Source organism: Eubalaena glacialis, chromosome 3, assembly GCF_028564815.1.
Source record: "Eubalaena glacialis isolate mEubGla1 chromosome 3, mEubGla1.1.hap2.+ XY, whole genome shotgun sequence".
Classification (NCBI taxonomy): Eukaryota; Metazoa; Chordata; class Mammalia; order Artiodactyla; family Balaenidae; genus Eubalaena; species Eubalaena glacialis.
Genome location: NC_083718.1, coordinates 134,706,118 through 134,727,040, shown reverse-complemented (window position 1 = coordinate 134,727,040; position 20,923 = coordinate 134,706,118). Strand labels below are relative to the sequence as shown.

At 33.8% G+C, this 20,923-nt stretch overlaps 1 protein-coding gene across 2 annotated transcripts in view; it reads left to right on the top strand.

Annotated features, from left to right (window-relative positions):
- Positions 1 to 20,923, top strand: part of LRRC7 (leucine rich repeat containing 7) — a 384,748-nt gene that overhangs the window by 136,527 nt on the left and 227,298 nt on the right. The window lies entirely within an intron of this gene.

The window sequence follows — 20,923 nt, the reverse complement described above, 5'->3', positions numbered from 1 at the left end:
GAACATACACACCAGAAAGTTACTGCATTGAAACCTAAGAAACTGACATTTTTATAGTCCCCAAACAATCAACAGTTTCAAAAGGTTCAACCTAATAGAATGCTTAACATTTCAAGTTAATTTATGGTTTGAGATAATTTTCAGGTTTAAATCAAAAATATACAAAAATATTTCATAAAAATGATTAAAATGTTTCTAGAGATCCTAAAATGATTTGGCAGAAAATTTATACATTCTTTCAAACTGTACCTTTTTAATAGTCTGTTTAAAATCTGGTTTACATAAAAATACAGAATATTTTTATGTAAAAACTAATCTCCAACATTTTATTCAATGTTTAGTTTAATAAAATTGTTTCATCCTGCTTTGCCTTATTTATGTCTAATGATAGAATTTTGTGCTGTACAGAAAAATAACTTTGAAAGTCAAAAATTATTTAAAGTGGGGATTTTTTTACTCAAATAAATAATTATGACTTGTATATGTTACAGTTAAAATATTGAAAGTACTATGTTGCTATTTTAACCCTCCTGTAGTATTGCTGAAAAATATTGAGTACAGTGATTAATTTTTGAAACTTATGAGCAGGATTTAGTGACCTTTTGTCTGCTGAACCAAAACTTAATTTTATTTTTTTCTTTTTATATTCTTTCTCTAAGCAAACTACACTGAATTTCATTGATTTTTTTCAGCCAGTATATCAATACAATACTCTCAAGTACATTTTGTTACATAGATATGTATGAAAATTCTGTCAGGGCAATGTAAAGCTTTCAATAATTATACGGATTTAATTTAAATATATATATAGAGATAAAACATCTATTCATTCCTCCATAAGTGGAAGACAAGGAGAGAACATGAAAAGGAGGAATGTCACCATATCTGGATACCCTGCACTTTTGAGTGGTCTTTCTCTAAGCCAAAGCACTATGCATAGTCTTGGAAGGCACCTCTTCCACGTTGGGGGCACAAACAGAAATGCCAATATCGTTGAAAGTGTTACTTGTTCAGCATTAATCTCGTGCAAATGCATTTCCATCCGCCATGTTTTATTTATTTATTTTATTTATTTTTGGCTGTGTTGGGTCATCATTTCTGTGCGAGAGCTTTCTCTAGTTGCGGCGAGCGGGGGCCACTCTTCATCGCGGTGCGCCGGCCTCTCACTATCGCGGCCTCTCTTGTTGCGGAGCACGGGCTCCAGACGCGCAGGCTCAGTAGTTGCGGCTCACGGGCCCAGTTGCTCCGCGGCATGTGGGATCTTCCCAGACCAGGGCTCGAACCCGTGTCCCCTGCATTGGGGCAGATTCTCAACCCCTGCGCTACCAGGGAAGCCCCATCCCCCATGTTTTAAATGTCTACATTTAAAATAGAGTGGAAACAAGGCTAATTACACGCTAAACTACGGTGAAAGAGCAATTGTCTCCTTCACCTAAACATGAACATTTTGGTCAAAGAGAAAATATTGATGGTGTGGAGGAGAATCCTTTCCCCTCTGCTCTTAAATAACAGTTTTGATATGAAATAAAAAATAAATCTGACACAGGTTGTCAGGTTTTTAAATATGTATTTTTAAAATATAAATTTTAAATATAAAGCCTGACCATAGATGGGTAATATGGACTTTATATGAGATAGATGTGTGAACAGTTCAGAGTAATGAGTAACAATGCTCATAATTGGTGCATGGGTATTCTGTAGGCTGTGAGACAGTGGCCCAGTATCAAACAGAATTCAAATAAGTAGAATAATATGCATTTAACTTTGGCATTTTAAAAAAAACTTGTAAAGATGTGTGGAAATGACACGGGGTCTCCTTGGTAGACTGTTATATTTGTACAATTTGTATAGCTGTTACAGTTTTTACATTTAAAAAATCTGCAAAATTATTTTCAATCTAGTATGCTTATTTTTTACCTTACAGACAAAAATCAAAAGAACCGAGGACATGCATAATATATGGTGAACTTTATCCTAGTTTTGATGTCTATAAAAATGAGAATTGCAGAAAGTTCTGTCGTGAATAAAGATAAACTCTGTTTTTACTATGTATTGTACGTAGTACCTTCTGATCACCAATCTAGACCTGTAATAGAGAGATATATGAGAGCTTTCTACTATCCTTTATTTTTACACTTCTAATGAAAATAAAGGAAGAAATATAGTTTTAGGAAAAACAATTTTAGCTTTTTAATAATTACTCCAAGAAGAGATAGCTCATGATTTCCTCATGGACACAAACAAGATGTCAAATCTTTAGCGGGTCCTAAGTGATTTTCTCTTCTTTTCATCTTCTGTCTTAAAGTCTAAATGCCTGGCAAGCTATGAAAAATGTAAAAATGTGAAGAATTATGATGTAACATACATTAAAATGTCTCTTTTTAAAGTAAACTGATAGAGACATTTTGATATGTGCAGATTCTAGGACAAATTCTTTCTGTTATTAAATAGAATTTAGTATTATCAATTTTTTCACACTGTTCCTTTCCTAAGGTACACATTTGCTTAAAACTCATTGACACAGTCATTCTTGATTGTGTGTAATAATTGAGGACATTGAATATCTGGAAAAAACTAGATAACCAAAAAGAAAAAAACCTTTAACTTCTATGATAAAATTTGTCCTCATAGCAGAATTATCCTCTTAATTAATTTTGAAGGGTAGTCCAAAAATGAATTTGTTCCCATTTTGGAGCTTTTGCACTAACTGTTTCTCTCTGGAATTCTCTTACCTCAAATCTTTTCAGGCTAGAGCTTCCTTAGGATTCCTATCTTTCTTCAAATGGTGCCTCCTTGGAGGCTTTCCCCGATCACATCATATAAGGTTGCTCCCCCTTAACCTTTATACCATTTCACTCTTCTGTTTGATTTTTCACACTTATGGTTCTCTAAATTGTATTGACTTTTTGTTTGCTTGGAGATGATCTCCTCAGGAGAACATAAGTTCTGTTCAGAAAAGGAATTTTTTCTGTTCTGTCACTGCTGAATCTCCCGTGCCTAAAGCTGTGCCCAGCATATAGGGGAGTACTCAATAAATAAACAAGAATGCTGATATATTGATTTACAATGAGAAATATCTGTCATGTGACCTGGACATTTTGTGTCACTTGATTATTTTTTCCCATAGAAAATTATATAGGATACAAAATATTAAAATAAGATGAGTCTTTGGTGAGCATCATGAAGGCAAAAAAGAATAAATGGTTAGTGGATTCTCAATGGCTAATAGCTGAGCCTTGAATTTTAAACCTACACACACACACACACACACACACACACACACACTCTCTTCTTCAGGTGGTTTCAAGTTACATATAATAACCAAGTCATGACAAGGGAAGAAAATAATTTCAAATTAAGGCAATATTTATAACAACTAAAGAAAATCCAAAAGTATTATGACATTTCTTTGACTTTGTCATTAAAAAGTGATACATTTAGTTAAGAAACATATGTCAAGATAAAAATAAAGGGATAAGAAAATATTTTAAAATGAAATTGAGGAACCATTTCCATGGAAGTAACGTAACAGCATACAAATGGTTAGTAATAATGGTGGGTTTTATCTTTAAATAAAAATTTTCCATTTTTATGAGAATTTTTCTAAAACCTTAAAGTTAAAATATGGCCTGTCCATTGATAACATTATGACTGTGACTTTGTTTCAAATTGAGCCAAAATATGATGTTGTGTAAATTTGTCTGTGATAATTATAAAAATATGAAATAATATGAAGAAAGGAAACACAGGTTAAGCTAATATTAATGTTTATATTTGCCCTGCCACCTGGGAACACAAGGCATGCCATGTGATTCCTCGATCTGCTGTCATAATAGAATGACTAAGAGAGGAATATTTCAAACATGTTGCAGTGGAATTGCTGGGGAAATATCAATAAGTAAGTAAACCCTGGTGAACAAGTCCAAAAAGGGAAAAATGGATGAACCTGGTGGGTAAGGAACTCTAAGAGTTGTTAGAAGAAGGGATTCAATTAGAGAAATGATAAGTCTGAAGTAGCGACGACTTCTTTTAGATCCTAGACTCTTTGTGAAGCTGAAAAAAGCGATGGAATCCATTAACATATTAATTGTAAAATCCGAATTGTCTCTATTTCCAATATATTCATAGCCCATTGTGAGTTTTCAAATTTTTATTTTCACCTAGAAGTAGATTTGGCTTTTTATGTAAAATAAGCCATGTCAAAATACCTAGTATACAATGGCAGAGCACCAAAAAGAGGGCCCTCTCAATTTTAAAGAACCAAATTTGTTGAGTGGATTATTTTAATCATATAACTGTTTCTAGTATAGTCACTCAAAAGATAACATTTTATTGAGCAAATTTTCTTTGGGGTTATTAATAGAATTCTATTTCACTATCATCTATGACAATTTTTAGGCTCTCCATAGAAAAAAATCATTAAGGAATAATTGAAAGGAAAACTTTCCCAAGTATAAGCATGAATGATACTTTGAAACTACTAGGCTATGTAAGCTTGAAAACTAGTAAATGATGTATCTATTATTTACATGATTTTATTCCTTGAGCATCATTGCTTTTATTGTGTTCCCCCCCCCACCCAAAGACAAAGGTTCAGAAACTCTACAGTATTCCCCCCTGTGAATGTCTAAAGACACACACCCCACACCCATATATTCACAGAAGGCACAGAAGCATGGTACCTTATCTGGAAATACTCTAAGAAAAAGATCACCTTGAATTATAAATATAAATTGAAACCAGAGGTACATTAAAGCACTGTTAATGAGAGACACTAGATCATGAAAGTTAACAAAAGACAGAGGGAATGTTTCAGACTGAAGAAGACTAAAGAGGCATTATAACTAAAAGCAGTGTTTCTGAATTGGTTCTCCTGCTATTAAAAAAAAAATTATTGGGACACCTGGCAAAACTTGCAAAACTTGGGTAAGGTCTGATGATTAGATGGTAGCAAGGTATCAATGTTAATTTCCTAATTTGGATGGTTGCTTTGGTTTGGTAGGAGAATGTTCTTGTGTGTAAGAAATACACACTAAAGTACTGGGGAATGATGGGGCACCAGGTTTGCAATTTACCATCGAGCAGTTCAGAAAAGTTATTTGTATAGTAGTTTGAAGCTTTTTATAATTTTTTGCATTGTTTCAACATAAAAACTTATTTTAAAAAGCTATTTTCATACAAAAATTCTTTAAAAATTAAAAAAAAAACACTATTAACACAGAAAATTATCAGCTTTATGTCCGAAATACTTGTAGATATAGAGGGCCAGGGGAGAGTATGTATTTATGTACTAAAATGCTTAACTATTTATAAAAATGAGAATTTCAGTGATAGAGGTTTTATATATGTGAATAATATATATATTGTGGATTTTTTCCTAACCTGAATGGCAATAAATACTCCATATTCATAATTTCCACTCAAATTTCTGTTTATTTGCAAATAACATGTTTTTAGTTTTCATATAAGTTCATTTATATTTTTTTAAATAAGATTACTCTTTAGGCAGACTTACAAAAATATAATGTATTTGTCATGTTTTCTTTTTTAAAACCTCTCTTCCTTTATTATCTATTTTCCTACCAGTTATCATTGTCAGCATAATGAAGAAAAATTCATAAAATAATATGTATTCTGAACTGGACAGGTGTGACTAAGTCATTTTCTATTCTCATTTCAGTGTCCTATTAATGAATTTATCTCATTTGGCATTACTGTACTGGTTACTACAATGAAATACATCAATAGTTTCCTTAGTGCTATTGTAACAAAAAATTCCTTTGTCAGGCACAGCTTACAGAATAGCTTTTTGATGTTTCTATTAACTGTTTTTGTGACTGTAATACATAATTGGATACAATGTGTTTTTATAATGGTATTACCTTATGCTTTTACGAATGAATATCAATTTACAAGGTATGGTGTTTTGTTACACCCATGGTACCCTCCCATTCTGGGTTTTCTTTAGCGAAGGTGATAATGTGACAAGCTAGCTAATCAAGGGTAACAATATTAGTGCCCTCTGGCTTTAGAGAATTGCACTTAGAACTAGGATTTTTTTTTACTTCTTCTCACAGGGTCTTATATTTTAAATTCAAGTGAAATAAGTGATAATTATGACATGTTATATTTAAAAGCATTCAACAAATTATAATGCATTCTAACAATATAATTATTAGATTCCCTTCTAAAATATCAAACATATGCTTTCCAACGATTCACAAAAGAGTGTGAGCTCCCTAACATGTGAGCTAATTATACTTCTTTTTAGCCTTGTATTTTCAACATAAAATTAAGATCCAGAGTATTATGGTTAGCTAAGGTTGTGTCAAGTCCAGTGAGGAGTTAGGGGGAGGGCACAAAAACCACATAAAACCATGGGATCAAATCGCTCTTTTCAGAATGTTTCAATCAATAGCCACTCTGATCCCTGATGATTAAATTTACCAAAAGATGAAAGCGGCCTGGTATAATAGCGAGGTTGAAAGTGCTATGACTTCAGTTTCATAAGATCTCAAGGCTTAGTCTCTCATGGAACAATTAGCCTATACTTAGTTCTATTTCACCTAAGAAGAGCCAGAATGTACTTGAATGAGGATATACTTTGCAGTCAGACAAACCTGTACTTGTATTCAGGCCCTTGCTTATTGTTTATGAATTATTTAACTTCTTTGAACTTCAGTGTCTTTATTTTAAAAGAATACTGGGTGATCATTGCCTTCTTTAAACTGTGAAATATATTTTGCATAATAGTTGATGAAAATGAGTCATGATTATTTAGAACCAGAAAAGCATTTAAACAAAAGTGTGTTCTATGGTACTTAGACAACTTAAGAGCATTCAAGGAAAGATTAGCATAAACGAGACAAAAAGACAACCCTCAGAATGGGAGAAAATATTTGCAAATGAAACTACTAATCAATTCTTAAAGACTATTTTTTTTTTCTTTTTACGGTTTGTAGTTTCTTTGGGTGAATTGAACTCAGATAGTAAAAGACATGATAAAAAATAAATAAAAACTCTCAACAAGAACCGAGAAGAACATATTCAACATTTGCAAATTTGCAAATTCAAACAATTTAATGTGGATGATTGCTCTCCCCTTTATGAAAAAATGTAATATCTTTACTAAAGATATAATATATTCTGAACTTTACATTAGTGTTGATCTTGGTCCCAGAGTCTTGGAAAAATATACAAAGACACGAAGGACCTAGCTAACAGACTACTCCTGTGGTCTCAGATACGGTGAATTGCACACATTTACTTGATTTCAAATTCCATATTCCAATAGCCAGATCTCAAATGGAATATTCACCACATATCAAAACTGAAATCACCTTCATCTCTCTTCTCCACTCACCACTCCAAGAAAAACCAAATCAAACCAAACAGAAATCCCAGGCATCTTATTATATACTGCCTAGTGACAGTACCATCCACCTAATTACAGAAATTAGAAATCTCAATTCTATTTTCCTCTCCTACTACCCCCAAATCCACTGTCCATCAACTTATGCCACATCTAAACACTCTTCTCTACCTTCTGTCATTGCCCTACTTGAGGTCTTTAATATTACCTGTCTTAACCTGCAGTAACTCCTCATTCTTCCTATCTCCTCCATCGGAATCCATCTCCTTATTCTTGTCAGAGCTTCCTTAGTAAAATACACCATGACACATGTCAATGTAAAAACTCACAATGACTGCCCACAGCTTGCAGAAGATAAACATGTCAAGACACTTCACAGCTTAGAGTCAACATTTCCAGTGTCATTATCTTTCAACATTCACCATCCCACAGGGTCTCTCTGCTATATACAGTATACAATGCATCTTTGTATCTCCAAACATCTTTCTTAGAACCTTCCCTTTTTCTCTCCGAAAAACTCCAAATCATCCCTTAATTTTCCCATCACTTTTGCTGTGAAATTAGCCGTGGATTCTGCATTCAGAGTGGTAGCTTAGAAACTCTGCTAGAGTTTTTTCAAGGCAGAGTTTTGCAGGAATTTTGATCTGATCATAGATTGACTCAGGAATCTAATAAGCTTCATTTTGTGAGAGATTTTTTTGTCATCTTGACTATGTTATTTGAAGCTCCAACCCCACAGTCCAGCTCTCAAGGAAGCAACTGCTGAGCAGCATGCTTTTTTCTTTCCAATTACTAATTTTGGGATGGAACAGTTTCAGCAACAGTGGACACTCAAGAGGAAATGGTGAATTGATTTTCACTAGGGTCCTTCTCTGGTATTTTAGAAAGTACATGAAAAAACTAATCGTTAGGAGATATGTTTTATTCCAGGATTTGAAAAGCTTTCCCTGCCACCTGTTTTGATTTTCACTTTTAAAAGACTCTTGATGAGTAAACAACAAACTATTACTGATAATTGGCTCAATAGGACACATGAAAACAAGTGAAATATATCTAACTCTCCATAGATTTTTCTGCTTTCTTTGTGCCTCCACTCTTCTCTCTACTCAAGGCGGGGTTAATTCAGGTCTTTCAATATGCAAAATACATCCTAAAAAAGCTTGATTTCCTGCTGAACAGATGAAAGTGAAATATTTCTAAGTTGCTATAGTTTTCCACAGTTTCTGTGACATTTAAGATCAATACCTGAACAATATTAAAAATAAACATTCACATAAGATATTAACTTCATGACATTCATTTCCTTGGATGTATATTTTGCATTTCCTTTTAGTAATATGAGATTTTAGTTTGCCCTTTTATGGCTTTAAAAAACTGTGAATTCTTCCTTGCCAAACTTCCTATTCCATTATGTTTAGTTTTACATTATCTATATTCAAAATGATCCCAAACCTTTACCTAACTACACTGTATTTCTATTCATTTTCTCTTTATAGTTAAACTTAATTCAGTACATTAAAAGTACTTCTGTTAACATTTAGTACATAATAACAATCTTTTCTAGTTATAAAGTAAATGCTGTATAATTTTATAAGTAAGATTAGAAATAAAATTAATCAGATTAAAGCGCTGTGACTCTTATCAAGCATTAGCTGTTCAGATTTATGTTTGTTCTATAAAGATGGGGTAGAAAATATGCTACATGAAGTGGTTAAAAAGTAAGAATAACACATCTCTATTAAGAAATATTCAATAGCAACTTAGATAAATAAATTGTGTGTTTAAGTTACATTAAAGCTATTGACTCTTCTGATTATCATAAAACATTTCTAAATTAAACAGATTTCTAGAGGCAAAAGCTTTATTTTGATTAAATGTCTCATGAAATTTTAAAAGCAAAAGTAAAAACATTTCTTATACTAAATAGAATCTTAAAGGGCATCTCTTTAAATATTACATCCAACTAAGTAGAAATACATTTTAAAATATACTTAAAATCTTTGGCTTCCCATTCCTTTACAATAATGTCCAAACCACTAAACATGGCATTCAAGACCCTTCCCAGCCTGACCCCCAAGTTCCCTCCAATTACTCCCCACTTAGTCCCCTAAATATGACTTGCAGGTTTGTGCCTCTGTACACTTACCAATAAATTCTCACTTCATATAATGAGCAAGTCAGTTTAAACTTTAATTGAGTATGTACCTAACATGTGTCAGACACTATTCTACGTGCTAGAGGATAAGACAATATGACAATGAACAATAAAGACAGATTCTCTTTTCTTCAAAGACTTTCAAGTCTAATTAAGGGAGACGGACGACAAACACATAAACAAATAAGTGAATAAGACAAGCAATTGCTATAAAGAAAACAGGATGATGTTATAGGAAGTGATTGGATTTTGGGGGTTTTTTTGTTTAATTGGTTGATTGTTGGTTTTTGGATTTTTTTTATTCTTTGTTTTTTGGCTAGACTGGTCAGAAAAGACCTTTATGAAAAGGTGGGCTTTGCATGATTTAGATGATCAGAGTAATACAAAGTTCTAGAGGAAGAACAAAAACAACAACAAGGAACAGTAGGTGTAAAAACACTTGTGATGGGAGCAAGCCTGATGTGTAAGGAGCAAAAAGGCCAGTGTAGCCAGAACATAATGAGCACGAAGTGAAGGAGTATGAGATGAGGTTGGAGAGACAGGTGGGGCAAAATGATGACGTGCCTTGTGAGCTATGTTTGGAAATTAAGACTATATTCTAATTGTAATGAAAAGCCATTTGAGGATTTGAGCAAGGGAGAAGTGTGATTTGACCAAACCTTTACAAAGATCTGTCTGGCCACTCTGCAGAGAAGAGGTTCTAGGTGGACAAAACTGAAAAGACACCAATTAGGAGATGATTGCAATAGTGTAGACAAGAAATGATGGTAGCTTTGTCTAGGATTGTACTCTGGAGATGGTAAGTGGTCAGATTTGGGATCCATTTGGAGGTGGAACCTTGCTGATGGAAAGAATCTGTGGTGAGAGGAAAAGTTAAGGATCTAAGGAGGAATTAAGGAGCATTCCCAAAGATTGGGTTTGACTAACAAGGTGACTGGTGGCATAATTTCCTGATGTAGAGAAAATTTGAAGAGCAGCAGATGTGGGGAATCGGAAGTTTGATCTTGGCAAAGAAAAGTTGGAGATGCCTATTAGAAAATCAAGTGTAGGCAGTGGAATACATAAACCATATGCTCAGGAAGATAGAGATATAAATTTAAGAGTTATCACTCTATAGATGATATTTTAAAATAAGACATTGGTCGAGTTAACCAATTGAGAGTATAAATAGAGAAGAATTGAGGACCCAGAATTAAGCCTAGGACACTTTAATATTCATAGTTTAAGTATGGAAGGGGATTCTACAGAAGATCCTCAGAATGAACAACCAGAGAGTTAAGAAGGAAACCAAATGTAGGAAGTGCCACAGAAGTCTAGAAAAAGAGGGAGGGAGGAGTCAATTGTATCAAACACTAGTTGGAGGTCAAGTATGATGGGAACAGAAAACTGAGCATTGGCATCAGCAAGATCTAGGTCATTGATGGGAGCTTGGTAAGAGCTATTTCAGTAATGCATTATGTGCAGTCTCACTGGAGTGGTTGAGGAGAGAGTAGGGATTAGCAAAAGAAGATAACAAGTACAGATGGTTCCTTCAAGGAGTTTAGCTGCAGAATGAACAGTGAAAATGTGGCAGTAACTGGATGGGGGTATGGTGTCAGGAAAAGGATTTGTTAAGAAGGATAATGTTAAAGCATATTTGCAAGATGACGGGAATGATCCAGTAGAAACAAAAGAATTAATAATGCAGGAGAGAAGGAAAATAACTACAAGACCAAATGCTGGAGGAAGTGAGGGAATGGGATGCAGAGCACAAGTGGAGGAAGTGGCCGTAGAAGCAAGGATGCTTCTCACATGGAAACATAAGGATCCTAGAGAAAATAGATATAAATATAGATAGATTGATGGCTTGGGAGTGGAAAGATAAGAACATTCTCAACTAATTGCTTTGATTTTCTCTATGAGGCATGAAGAAGAGTGATCACCTGAGAGGGAGTAGGGAATAATGGAGATTTGAGGAGGTGAGAGAGAGTGTGAAAGAGAAGTCTCTTAGAGAATGGGAAAGTGAATACACTAGGGCAGTGTCATAGAATCATCTGGCAGTGTTGACTGCCCATTTGAAATTTAAGGTTATATATGTGAAAGAAGTCCATTCAGGAAAGTTGAGCAGACTTCTTCAGAAAGTCGGTTACGTTGCTAGGCTTAGAAGGAGACAGCTGTCTGGGTTTACCAGGCATGCCAGATGGAGGAGGAGAGGGGCAAGGGAACTTGGGGTGTTTACAGAAGGGTGACTGGGATCTGGGGCTACAGAATCCAAGATGGAGGATGGAAGTAACTGAGGATATTAAAGGGTCAGAAGAAATGTTTTATTTGCCCTTCTCTCTTTTTTGATATACTATGAATCTTTAAAGTACAGTCCAAATGCCACTTTCTCTATAAAATGTCTCCTGACACTGCAGGCACAAGTAATTATTCCTTCCACTTTGCTACCACAGCATTTTGTACATGTCTCTATGATAGCCTTTATTACGTTATATTGGATTTGTTGCCTATGAGTATATCCCCAAGAAGACTGTAAACTTTTAAAGGAAAGAACTATATCTTATTTATTTATCTTTCTATTGGCAACAAAGCAGAGCGTAAGGAAGGTTTTCAGAGAACATTTGATGAATGAAGGCAGGCAGTGTAACATGGAAAGAAGTGTTTTAGTTCCTCAAACATTGCCAAGCATTCAGTGGGCACCTGGTGTATACCTGATTGGTTGTAAGAACCAGAAATGAATAGAAAGTTAAACTCTGTGATATTTTCTCATTAAATAATTTGTCCACTGCAGCTGGCTCTTGATTATTGAAAAATTAAGTCACACATAAGGCACATTGTTTTTCTTTCTTTTTATTTCACTCGCATACCTTTTAGCCATCCCACTCATCCTTACCCTTGAAGAGAGTACACTACAGATGTCAAGTTGGTGTTGCTATACTTTGTCTTTAAGAAAATATTAGCAATGTGGTTGCCAAGTAGGGGGGTGGTTGGGGGGGGATGGAGTGGGAGTTTGGGGTTAACAGATGCAAACTATTATATAGAATGGATAAATAACAAGGTCCTACTGTGTAGCACAGGGAACTATATTCAATATCCTGTGATAAACCATAATGGAAAACAATATAAAAAAGAATGTAGGGGAATTCCCTGGTGGTCCAGTGGTTAGGACTCCACGCTTTCACTGCTGAGGGTGTGGGTTCAATCCCTGTCCAGGGAACTAACATGCCGCAAGTCAAGGCCAAAACTGGAAAAGAATGTATATGTATGTATAACTGAATCACTTTGCTGTACAACAGAAATTAACACAACATTGTAAATCAACTATACGTTAACGAAAAAAATGTTAGCAATATAAAGATATGGCTTAAACTGACACTGTTAGTTACACATGGGCTTTATTTACTTTCTTGGATTAGTTAATCAATGTGTTATCTACTCTAATTAAAATACTAAATATCATCTCTGGGTATATTCTTTGATTATGTTTCCTTATAAGAAAATTTATTACAGTACTCTTTATATGGAATGAATTTCCATAGCATTATGTAAAATGAAAATGTGTTCTAAAGAAAGAGATAACGAAGGTACAGTGTACTGTGAGGCAATATGGCCTCTTCTAGGTGGCCAAATGTTGTTGCTTGGGAAGCAAACCATTTAAAACACTTTGTATCAGAATATCCATAAAGTAATTATAATTTTCTATAGATGTAGTTTACCAAAGTTTCTATAGCTTATCAAATGCATTTTGCTTGGAAATGTTTCCAAAATCTTTAAATCATCCCTGATACCCATATACAACTACTACACACCCCCTTGATGAAACTGCTATTGTGAACAATAAAGCACAACAAAGAAAGAACACTAATAACTGATACACAGTGTGATCGTTGTAGTGAAGGAACCATTATTTGGTGGTCTGTTATCTATCTGAAATTTTAAGATAAGCCACATTTTAATGGAATTCTGTTCTCCTTGAATTATCGTTAAGAAATTAGCCCCTTTTATTTTTTCCTTTTAGATAAAATTCCTGACAGGAAATTTTGCATTTAAAAGTATTTGGACTATCATAGGAAGAAGTATGTCGAAAGAGTCCAATCCAAGATGAAAGCAAAACTGAAACTCAGCAAACTGTGGGAGAAAATAGATGAGAAATATGAACTCAATTGATTTGGGCAAGGGGTAGATGTTACCTTTTATAGTAAAGGTGGGAAACCTGAAATTCTTGTTTCAGGTGTAATTCAGTAACTTATATAATATTTTGTATGTTTTCTATCAACTATAATGGCTAACATTCAATATTGGTTCATGAATAAAATTTACCCCCTTATAAACTCTGGCAGACGTTCCATTTATAAGGTTTTGGATAGATGATACAAAATCCCGTTAAACAAACTGATTGTGTTTTCTATTCTTATTCTACCTGAGAAGTAAGTATTAAATAGGTAAATCTGGCTTATTTTTAAGTTGAAACCTTGAATGTAATTATAACAAGGATAATTAACTGCCTGAAAATTTCTTCTGAAAAAAGTATTTTTCTGTTACTTTTCTCTATTTGCATTTTCAAACAAAAATTCATACTGATTTTCCCTCTGTGACTACTAAACAAGTAAGATCAAACAAGAACAGAATTTTTGGTATATCATAAACTGTTTTTTAATCATCATACTTGGGGTGGCCTGATGCAAAGGGAATCCAGAAATCTTTATTAATCTCACACATAATGAAGTTATTGCTTGAAAAGTATGTAATAAAAACTAAGTATTGCTTTGAAAAAAACAACTGTTAGATTAGCTGCTTCAGCAGGTTAATAGTAAAATTAAAAATCTTCTTTTAAAATCTAACTCAAGTTTCCAGAATATACCAATATGTTTAAAAACTCAAAAATTCAATTGGTGATTGTTTTGGGGTTTACAGAATAAAATCTGGAATATTTTTTCTTAACTCAACCTGTGGTTCCCTGCCTACATCAAGAGAAGGAAACCATCATGGCCAAGAGAAGGGGTCTTGGGCTCTAGAGTGGACAAACATGAATTGAAATCTCTTTCACCCCTTAGTACTGTGTGCCTTAGAGCAAGTGATTTATCTTCTTTCAACTTCAGTTTCCCACATGTATCATGTACTTAGGCACTGTAGATAATACTACACATATATTATACCCAATAGTGTTTACCCGCAGTGGATGCATAATAAATGGTTCTTAAGCTTGCAGAGGGAGGGAACAAAAAGGAAGCCAAGAGAAACTTCTCAGAGGGACTCAAATATTCAGCAGTCCTTGCTCAAGATAAAAAGAAATTCATAGAGAAGGGGGCTATACCCATGAGGGCTACACAGTATTACCATTCTAGAAGGGCTCTCCGGATGTTCTCTTTTCTCTTTTTTCTTTCACCCTTTGAATTGGGAATTTTGAGAGTGCCTCTGGGTTCCAAGTTCACTAGTTCTGTTCCTGCTTTGTCTGCTGTACCTCACACTGGCAGTTACACAGCAGGATCCAGATAGCCACTGCTCAGGAAGCCAAAATACTGGTATTAGAATCACCCACTCTGGCCCACTAAACCATGAGTCATAACATATTTGCACTAAATTGCCATGGCAAAAGTGCCCGTTTTGCACTTCCTGTATTATCTGACCTCTAATTCCTGAGAACTGTCCTCTGAGTCCTTTTACCTTATTTATCGTAGTAACCTCTTCAATGCCTGGCATCCTACCTTGCACAGAGTTAAGCAATCAGTCAATTATTGCTGAATAAATGAAGAAATAAATGTCATTTGTTTTCAGAGAATGCATATTTATCTTGGAATCAGAAGGCATAACCAGAAGGCAATACACCTACAGCATAATTGCAACCCTGCAATATTGTATGTGCACTACTGTACACCACACTCCAAATCAGACATTATGTGTCCCATATTCATATGCTGAAATCTGGCAAACTTACTCAAGTCAAAACAATAAATCAAAGCCTTGATCATTAATGTGACTGAAGAAAGATGTGTTTATTTATAGAAACAATCTTAGAAGCACAAGTTATTATTTTTTGTTCACACAGTGGATAATGAAGATATGTTTATTTTGTTATTTGCTGATATTTATACATTTTACAATACTTTTAAAGTTAAGTATTCACCTTTCTTTGTTATTTCCATACTTATTTGATAGTAAATAGGTTAAGATCTGTTATGTTTTCAAAATGTTCTTGTCTTAGATAAAAACAATACAATTTCCTGAATATCCATGAAGATCATATAAAGATAAATTCAAAATCCTTAGAATTATTTCCAGCCAATTTAGAAAAGTTGTTCTTAACCAGAATGCTGTGGTACATGAGAACCCCATCAACACTTCACATACATGCCAAATTCCAATTAACATTTAAATGTTGTTTTTGCTCTACCTTGTTCAGGTCCATAACCCACTACAACAAGTTCTAGTTCAGGTAAAGGCAGTGAGCAGTATTATTCAAACAGCCAAATAGTATATAAGGATGAACAGGAATAATTTAACATTCTGGATGCTTTCATAAATATTGTATGATATTGTTATACTCTCATAGCTATTGCATTGAATCATTGCTGATTTGTTTAACGTTGCCCTGAATCTTTTAATACATTCAAAGCATGCCACCGCAACTCATAGTATGAGAAAACCTACAGAGAACACACAAAAATGTGAGAATTTCTGCCTAAAACAACCCACTTGAATTTATGAAAACTTAGGAAGTATTTTTGTATTTTGACTTGTTTTAATAATCCAATTCTTCCCTAATGCACCTGTTTTCTTCGTGATTCTTCCTGTTAAGCAAGTTCAATAGATAATCACTGGTGGTGAGGAAAATATTTGGCAAAGGCTCTTTTTCCTGATTCTGTGACGTACAAAGAATAGAATCATTTGAATATGATGATGGTGAATGCTCCACATAGCTTTAAGAGGCAAGATAACTTACTGCTGTTTTTTATAAGAAGACTGTAACTTTTTTCAATCAAGACATGCACAAAACACAGTTTAGTTGAGCTTCTGTGTTGACATACAACAAAAAGCCCCTTTATACAGAAATAAGAACGGTATAATTTGGATTGTATTCATATTCCAATCAGGTGTTTAATAAAAAAATGGGACTAATGAGGCAATCAAGGACAAACTTTCTGTAAAGATCTGGAAAGGGTTAAGTTGAAGGAAATGGGTTTTGCAATTATAAATTGCCACTCTTAACCCTAGGTAACTGATCAGGAAATGAATGTCATTATTCACAAAAAAAAATAAGCTCCCCTTCTTCCCCCAAAAGAGTTTTCCCCGATCAACCCATACACAAATCCATTGCTTCACATACAACCCATAATATTGCATGTTTCTGCTGAGAGTGGCTCAGTTTGTACCATCTGTGTACATAAGGCTCATATTAATAAAAGTATAAGAATTGAGAGTTTTGATAATTTCCAGCAACTAGATGAAGACAGTTTTTTATATTTTTGGACAATAAAAACATGCATTATTAGTCTTTCATTATTCAGATTAAGTTTATTCAATAGCTTTTCTAACATATTATATTAGTATCACATACCTATATAGTAGATTTACTGTATATATATATGTTATCAAAACTATTATTATTATATCAATTATGATCCCCAAATTCAACACGCTATTGACAGACAGCTAATCTGAATATCCTGTATTTTCTTTTTGGTTAAAAGGCTTTAATTATAAGCTGAGTCAAAATTTTTATTCCCTTTGATTTTGTTCTGGTGGCAGTTAGGGTTAATGAATTCTGCAACTAAGTCTCTTATTTATTTATTTATTTATTTTTATTTTTGGCTGCGTTGGGTCTTCGTTGCTGCACGCAGGCTTTCTCTAGTTGCGGCGAGCGGGGGCTACTCTTTGTTGCGGTGCTCGGGCTTCTCATTGCAGTGGCTTCTCTTGTTGTGGAGCACGAGCTCCAGGTGCACGGGCTTCGGCAGTTGTGGCACGCAGGCTCAGTAATTGTGGCTCTTGGGCTCTAGAGCGCAGGCTCAGTAGTTGTGGCACACGGGCTTAGTTGCTCTGCAGCATGTGGGATCCTCCCGGACCAGGGATCGAACCCGTGTCCCCTGCATTGGCAGGCGGATTCTTAACCACTGCACCACCAGGGAAGTCCCAAGTCTCTTTCTTTTGACAAGTGTAAATTAATCACTTTGGGGGAGCTTTTCTTAGCTAAATTATAAAAATTTAAGATTCTTTTACAAAAACAAATTTTTTCTCTACACGTAATGCCTTTGTTAAGAACTAGCAAAGTTGAGAAAGGAGTAAGAAATCTAAAACTGGAAAAAGTTTCTTTAAACTGACAAAATATATGTTCATTTTGACCTGTTTTTTAAGTCAACAAAAAACTTTCCTAGAGAACTTACTCCAATTAGTTAGATTTTTATAAGATGTATTAATATTTGGAAAAAACTGCACTAATCTTCCTTTATTAATAAGTTACATTGACCTAAATGATGTGAGTAGACATTTATATGGGATATATCCATTTCTACTACATTCAACTTAATGAGCTCAATTATCTTTTTTTCCAATGGTTCCCACAATTCACACAGTTTAAGTTACAATTCTAGTTCTCCATTATTTTTCTTTGTTTATGCAAAGATTAATTTCCTGATAAGTGTTTTTTTTTAATTGTTGTTTCTTAAACTTTAAAAGCCTTATTAGATGAAATACATATTCTTCGTTGGATTTTATTTTGCAAAATAGTCAACTATCATTGTATTTCCTGTTTGGGTCATTCTTTGTTCCATATTATCTGGAGAATCTCTTGGCACTCAGAAGAATCCAAGCTCTTCTAGCTTGCCTATTTAACATCTTATATCATTTGTCATTTAAAAATTAAAAAACAATGCTGCTGGAAAATTTACTTTTACTACTTAAACTGGTTTTTGTCTATGAATTCTTCAGCAGCTGTAGTAATAATAGTAGCCATCATTTCCCAGTGTCTTATATCTGCCAGGCACTGTACTAAAATGTTTTATTTTTATCAATATATTAATCCACATGCAATCACTATAACATAGGTACCATTATCAGTTTCCATTTTATAGATGAGGAAAATAAGACGTAAGGAGGTTGAACAACTTGCCCAGTATTGCACAACTCTCAAAGATAGATTAGGATTTCAAAGGTAGATCTGCCTGACATAAATCTGTGTAGAAATAACTGACAGTAACAGTTATATTATTTGCTTACCATATAGTCATACTTCTGTACATTTAGCAGATCTGAGCCCTAATACACTACTAAAAAGAATAAAGGTATTTGCAAGATGATTGGAGAAAAAAGTAAGTATATGAATATGAGTAGGTATTTTTTCCATTCTAGAAAAAACACTGATGAAAGAAACTGAAATATATATTCCATTCCCAATAGAAACAGAAATGAAGTAATATTCAGGAATAAATGTAACAAGAAAGACATAATGCTTATGAAAGAAAAATATAAATTCTTATTGAAAGGCATAAAAGAAGATCTGAATGAATGAAAAGACAAATCATTTTTAAATGGGAAGTTTAATATCATAAAAATGTTATTCTCTCAAATTATTATTAATGAAATTCAATATTTATTTAACCCATCTTCTCTTATAATTCCAGAAGTTTTTAATTGCATAAAATAATCTTAAAATTTGTATGAGGAAAATAAATTATGGATAACAGTCAAGAATGTATAACAAAAAGTATTAATGATGGAAGGACTTACCTTGTCAAATATTGGAATACAATATTAACTATTCTTATCAAATAAATATTGTCATAAGATAAAAAGTAAGTCAATGGAATAAACACAAAATCAGAAATAGATCTTAGTATCTATAATAGTTTTAAATATGACAAAATGTATTTTAAAGCAGTGGAAAAGTATATTACATAATAAATGCTATTGGTGCAATTGATGATTCATTTGAAATAAAATGGAGCTAGACTGTATCTATACAGTATATAAAAACTGTCGGTGATTACTTAACTTACAAGGTTATGGCAGTATTGTTTGGAGTAACAAAAAAGTTGGAAAAATAAAATAAAAATTAACAGAATGAAAGCTGACTAAATAATGGTGCAGAGACAGGATAAAGCCATTAAAATGATGATTTCTACAAGTTATTATTGGGGGGGAAGAAAGATTCAGAAGATGGCATACAGTATAATTTAATTTTTATAAAACAAACAATGCCAACACTTCTTATATTTGTGTGTATTTGTATGTAATTTTATAAACATCAAGAAAAATATAATAGGCTACGTACTAGATTATATATTTGGGTCACTTGAGGCTGGATTCAGCATGAGAAGTAAGTAAAAGAGTGGAAGGGAAAGGAGGAAAAGACACCAAAAGTAAAAAAAAATTTAATTAAAACTGCACTGAAAAAAGCATATATGACAATGACATTTATGAATTTATAAGTGATAGCTTATATTAACATATATATAAAGCATTTTCAAATATAAAAGAAGTTGAAAAGAACTACAAATTAATTACTTCACTTGTTATCAGCAATTTATGACTCTGTTACAATCTGCCACATCTTCAACAGTGTTGATATTTCTCTAAGTTCATACATAATGTTCATCGAATAAATTCAGTAAATGGGATTCTTAAACAATATTCAATGGACACAACTTAATATGACCTTGTATCAACATATTGCTTTAGAAAAATGAGAGTGTCAGCAAAAATCTATCAGTGGGAACACGAGAATTTGCAAATACTCTTTACTGGACTTTGACTCCTAAAATGTAGCAGATTCAATCTACATTATGAGTCCTGCTGAACATGAGAAGCAATTTATCCAATCTAGCTTACAGAGAGCTAAGAGTAGAAATCAGACTAAAGAGGAGGAGCCTAGCAAAAGGTTTGATAAAAGCTAAGTACATCCAAGAAGGCAGAAAATCAAGCTCAAGGGAAGGAAGTGTAAAACTGGTAGCCTAGAACTAAAAAATGCAGGCAGTATCCAGCTATCAGTGGAAGTGTCCAACTCATATAGCCATGGCAGAAGAAATTAATCGAGAATCTTGATTCTAGACCAGAGGCTCTTTGCTTTATGCCTTATATCATGCAGTGTCAGTGTGTGGTACAGCTAGAAATCATAGGTTTTAGTAGTTCAAAGACAGGAGGCTGTCAGGTCCTACCCGCACTTGATAAAATCAGTTGCTAAAGTCTAGCTTTCTGGCACTTTTTAAAAGTTATCTGACAAATAGGACAGGTTTATCAGGTCAAATTCCTTATAGTTGAGTCTTCTCTATTGAGATAATATTTCATTGTGAAGTTGCAGTAGCTGTGTATGTAGCAGGGCAGTCTCTGGTTTGTCTGCACACAAAGGACACTTTCTACCTTGGATGGTCATTAGTCTGTATAACACCTTACAGAGTTAACCATAAAAGTATCCTCAGTAAAGAAGT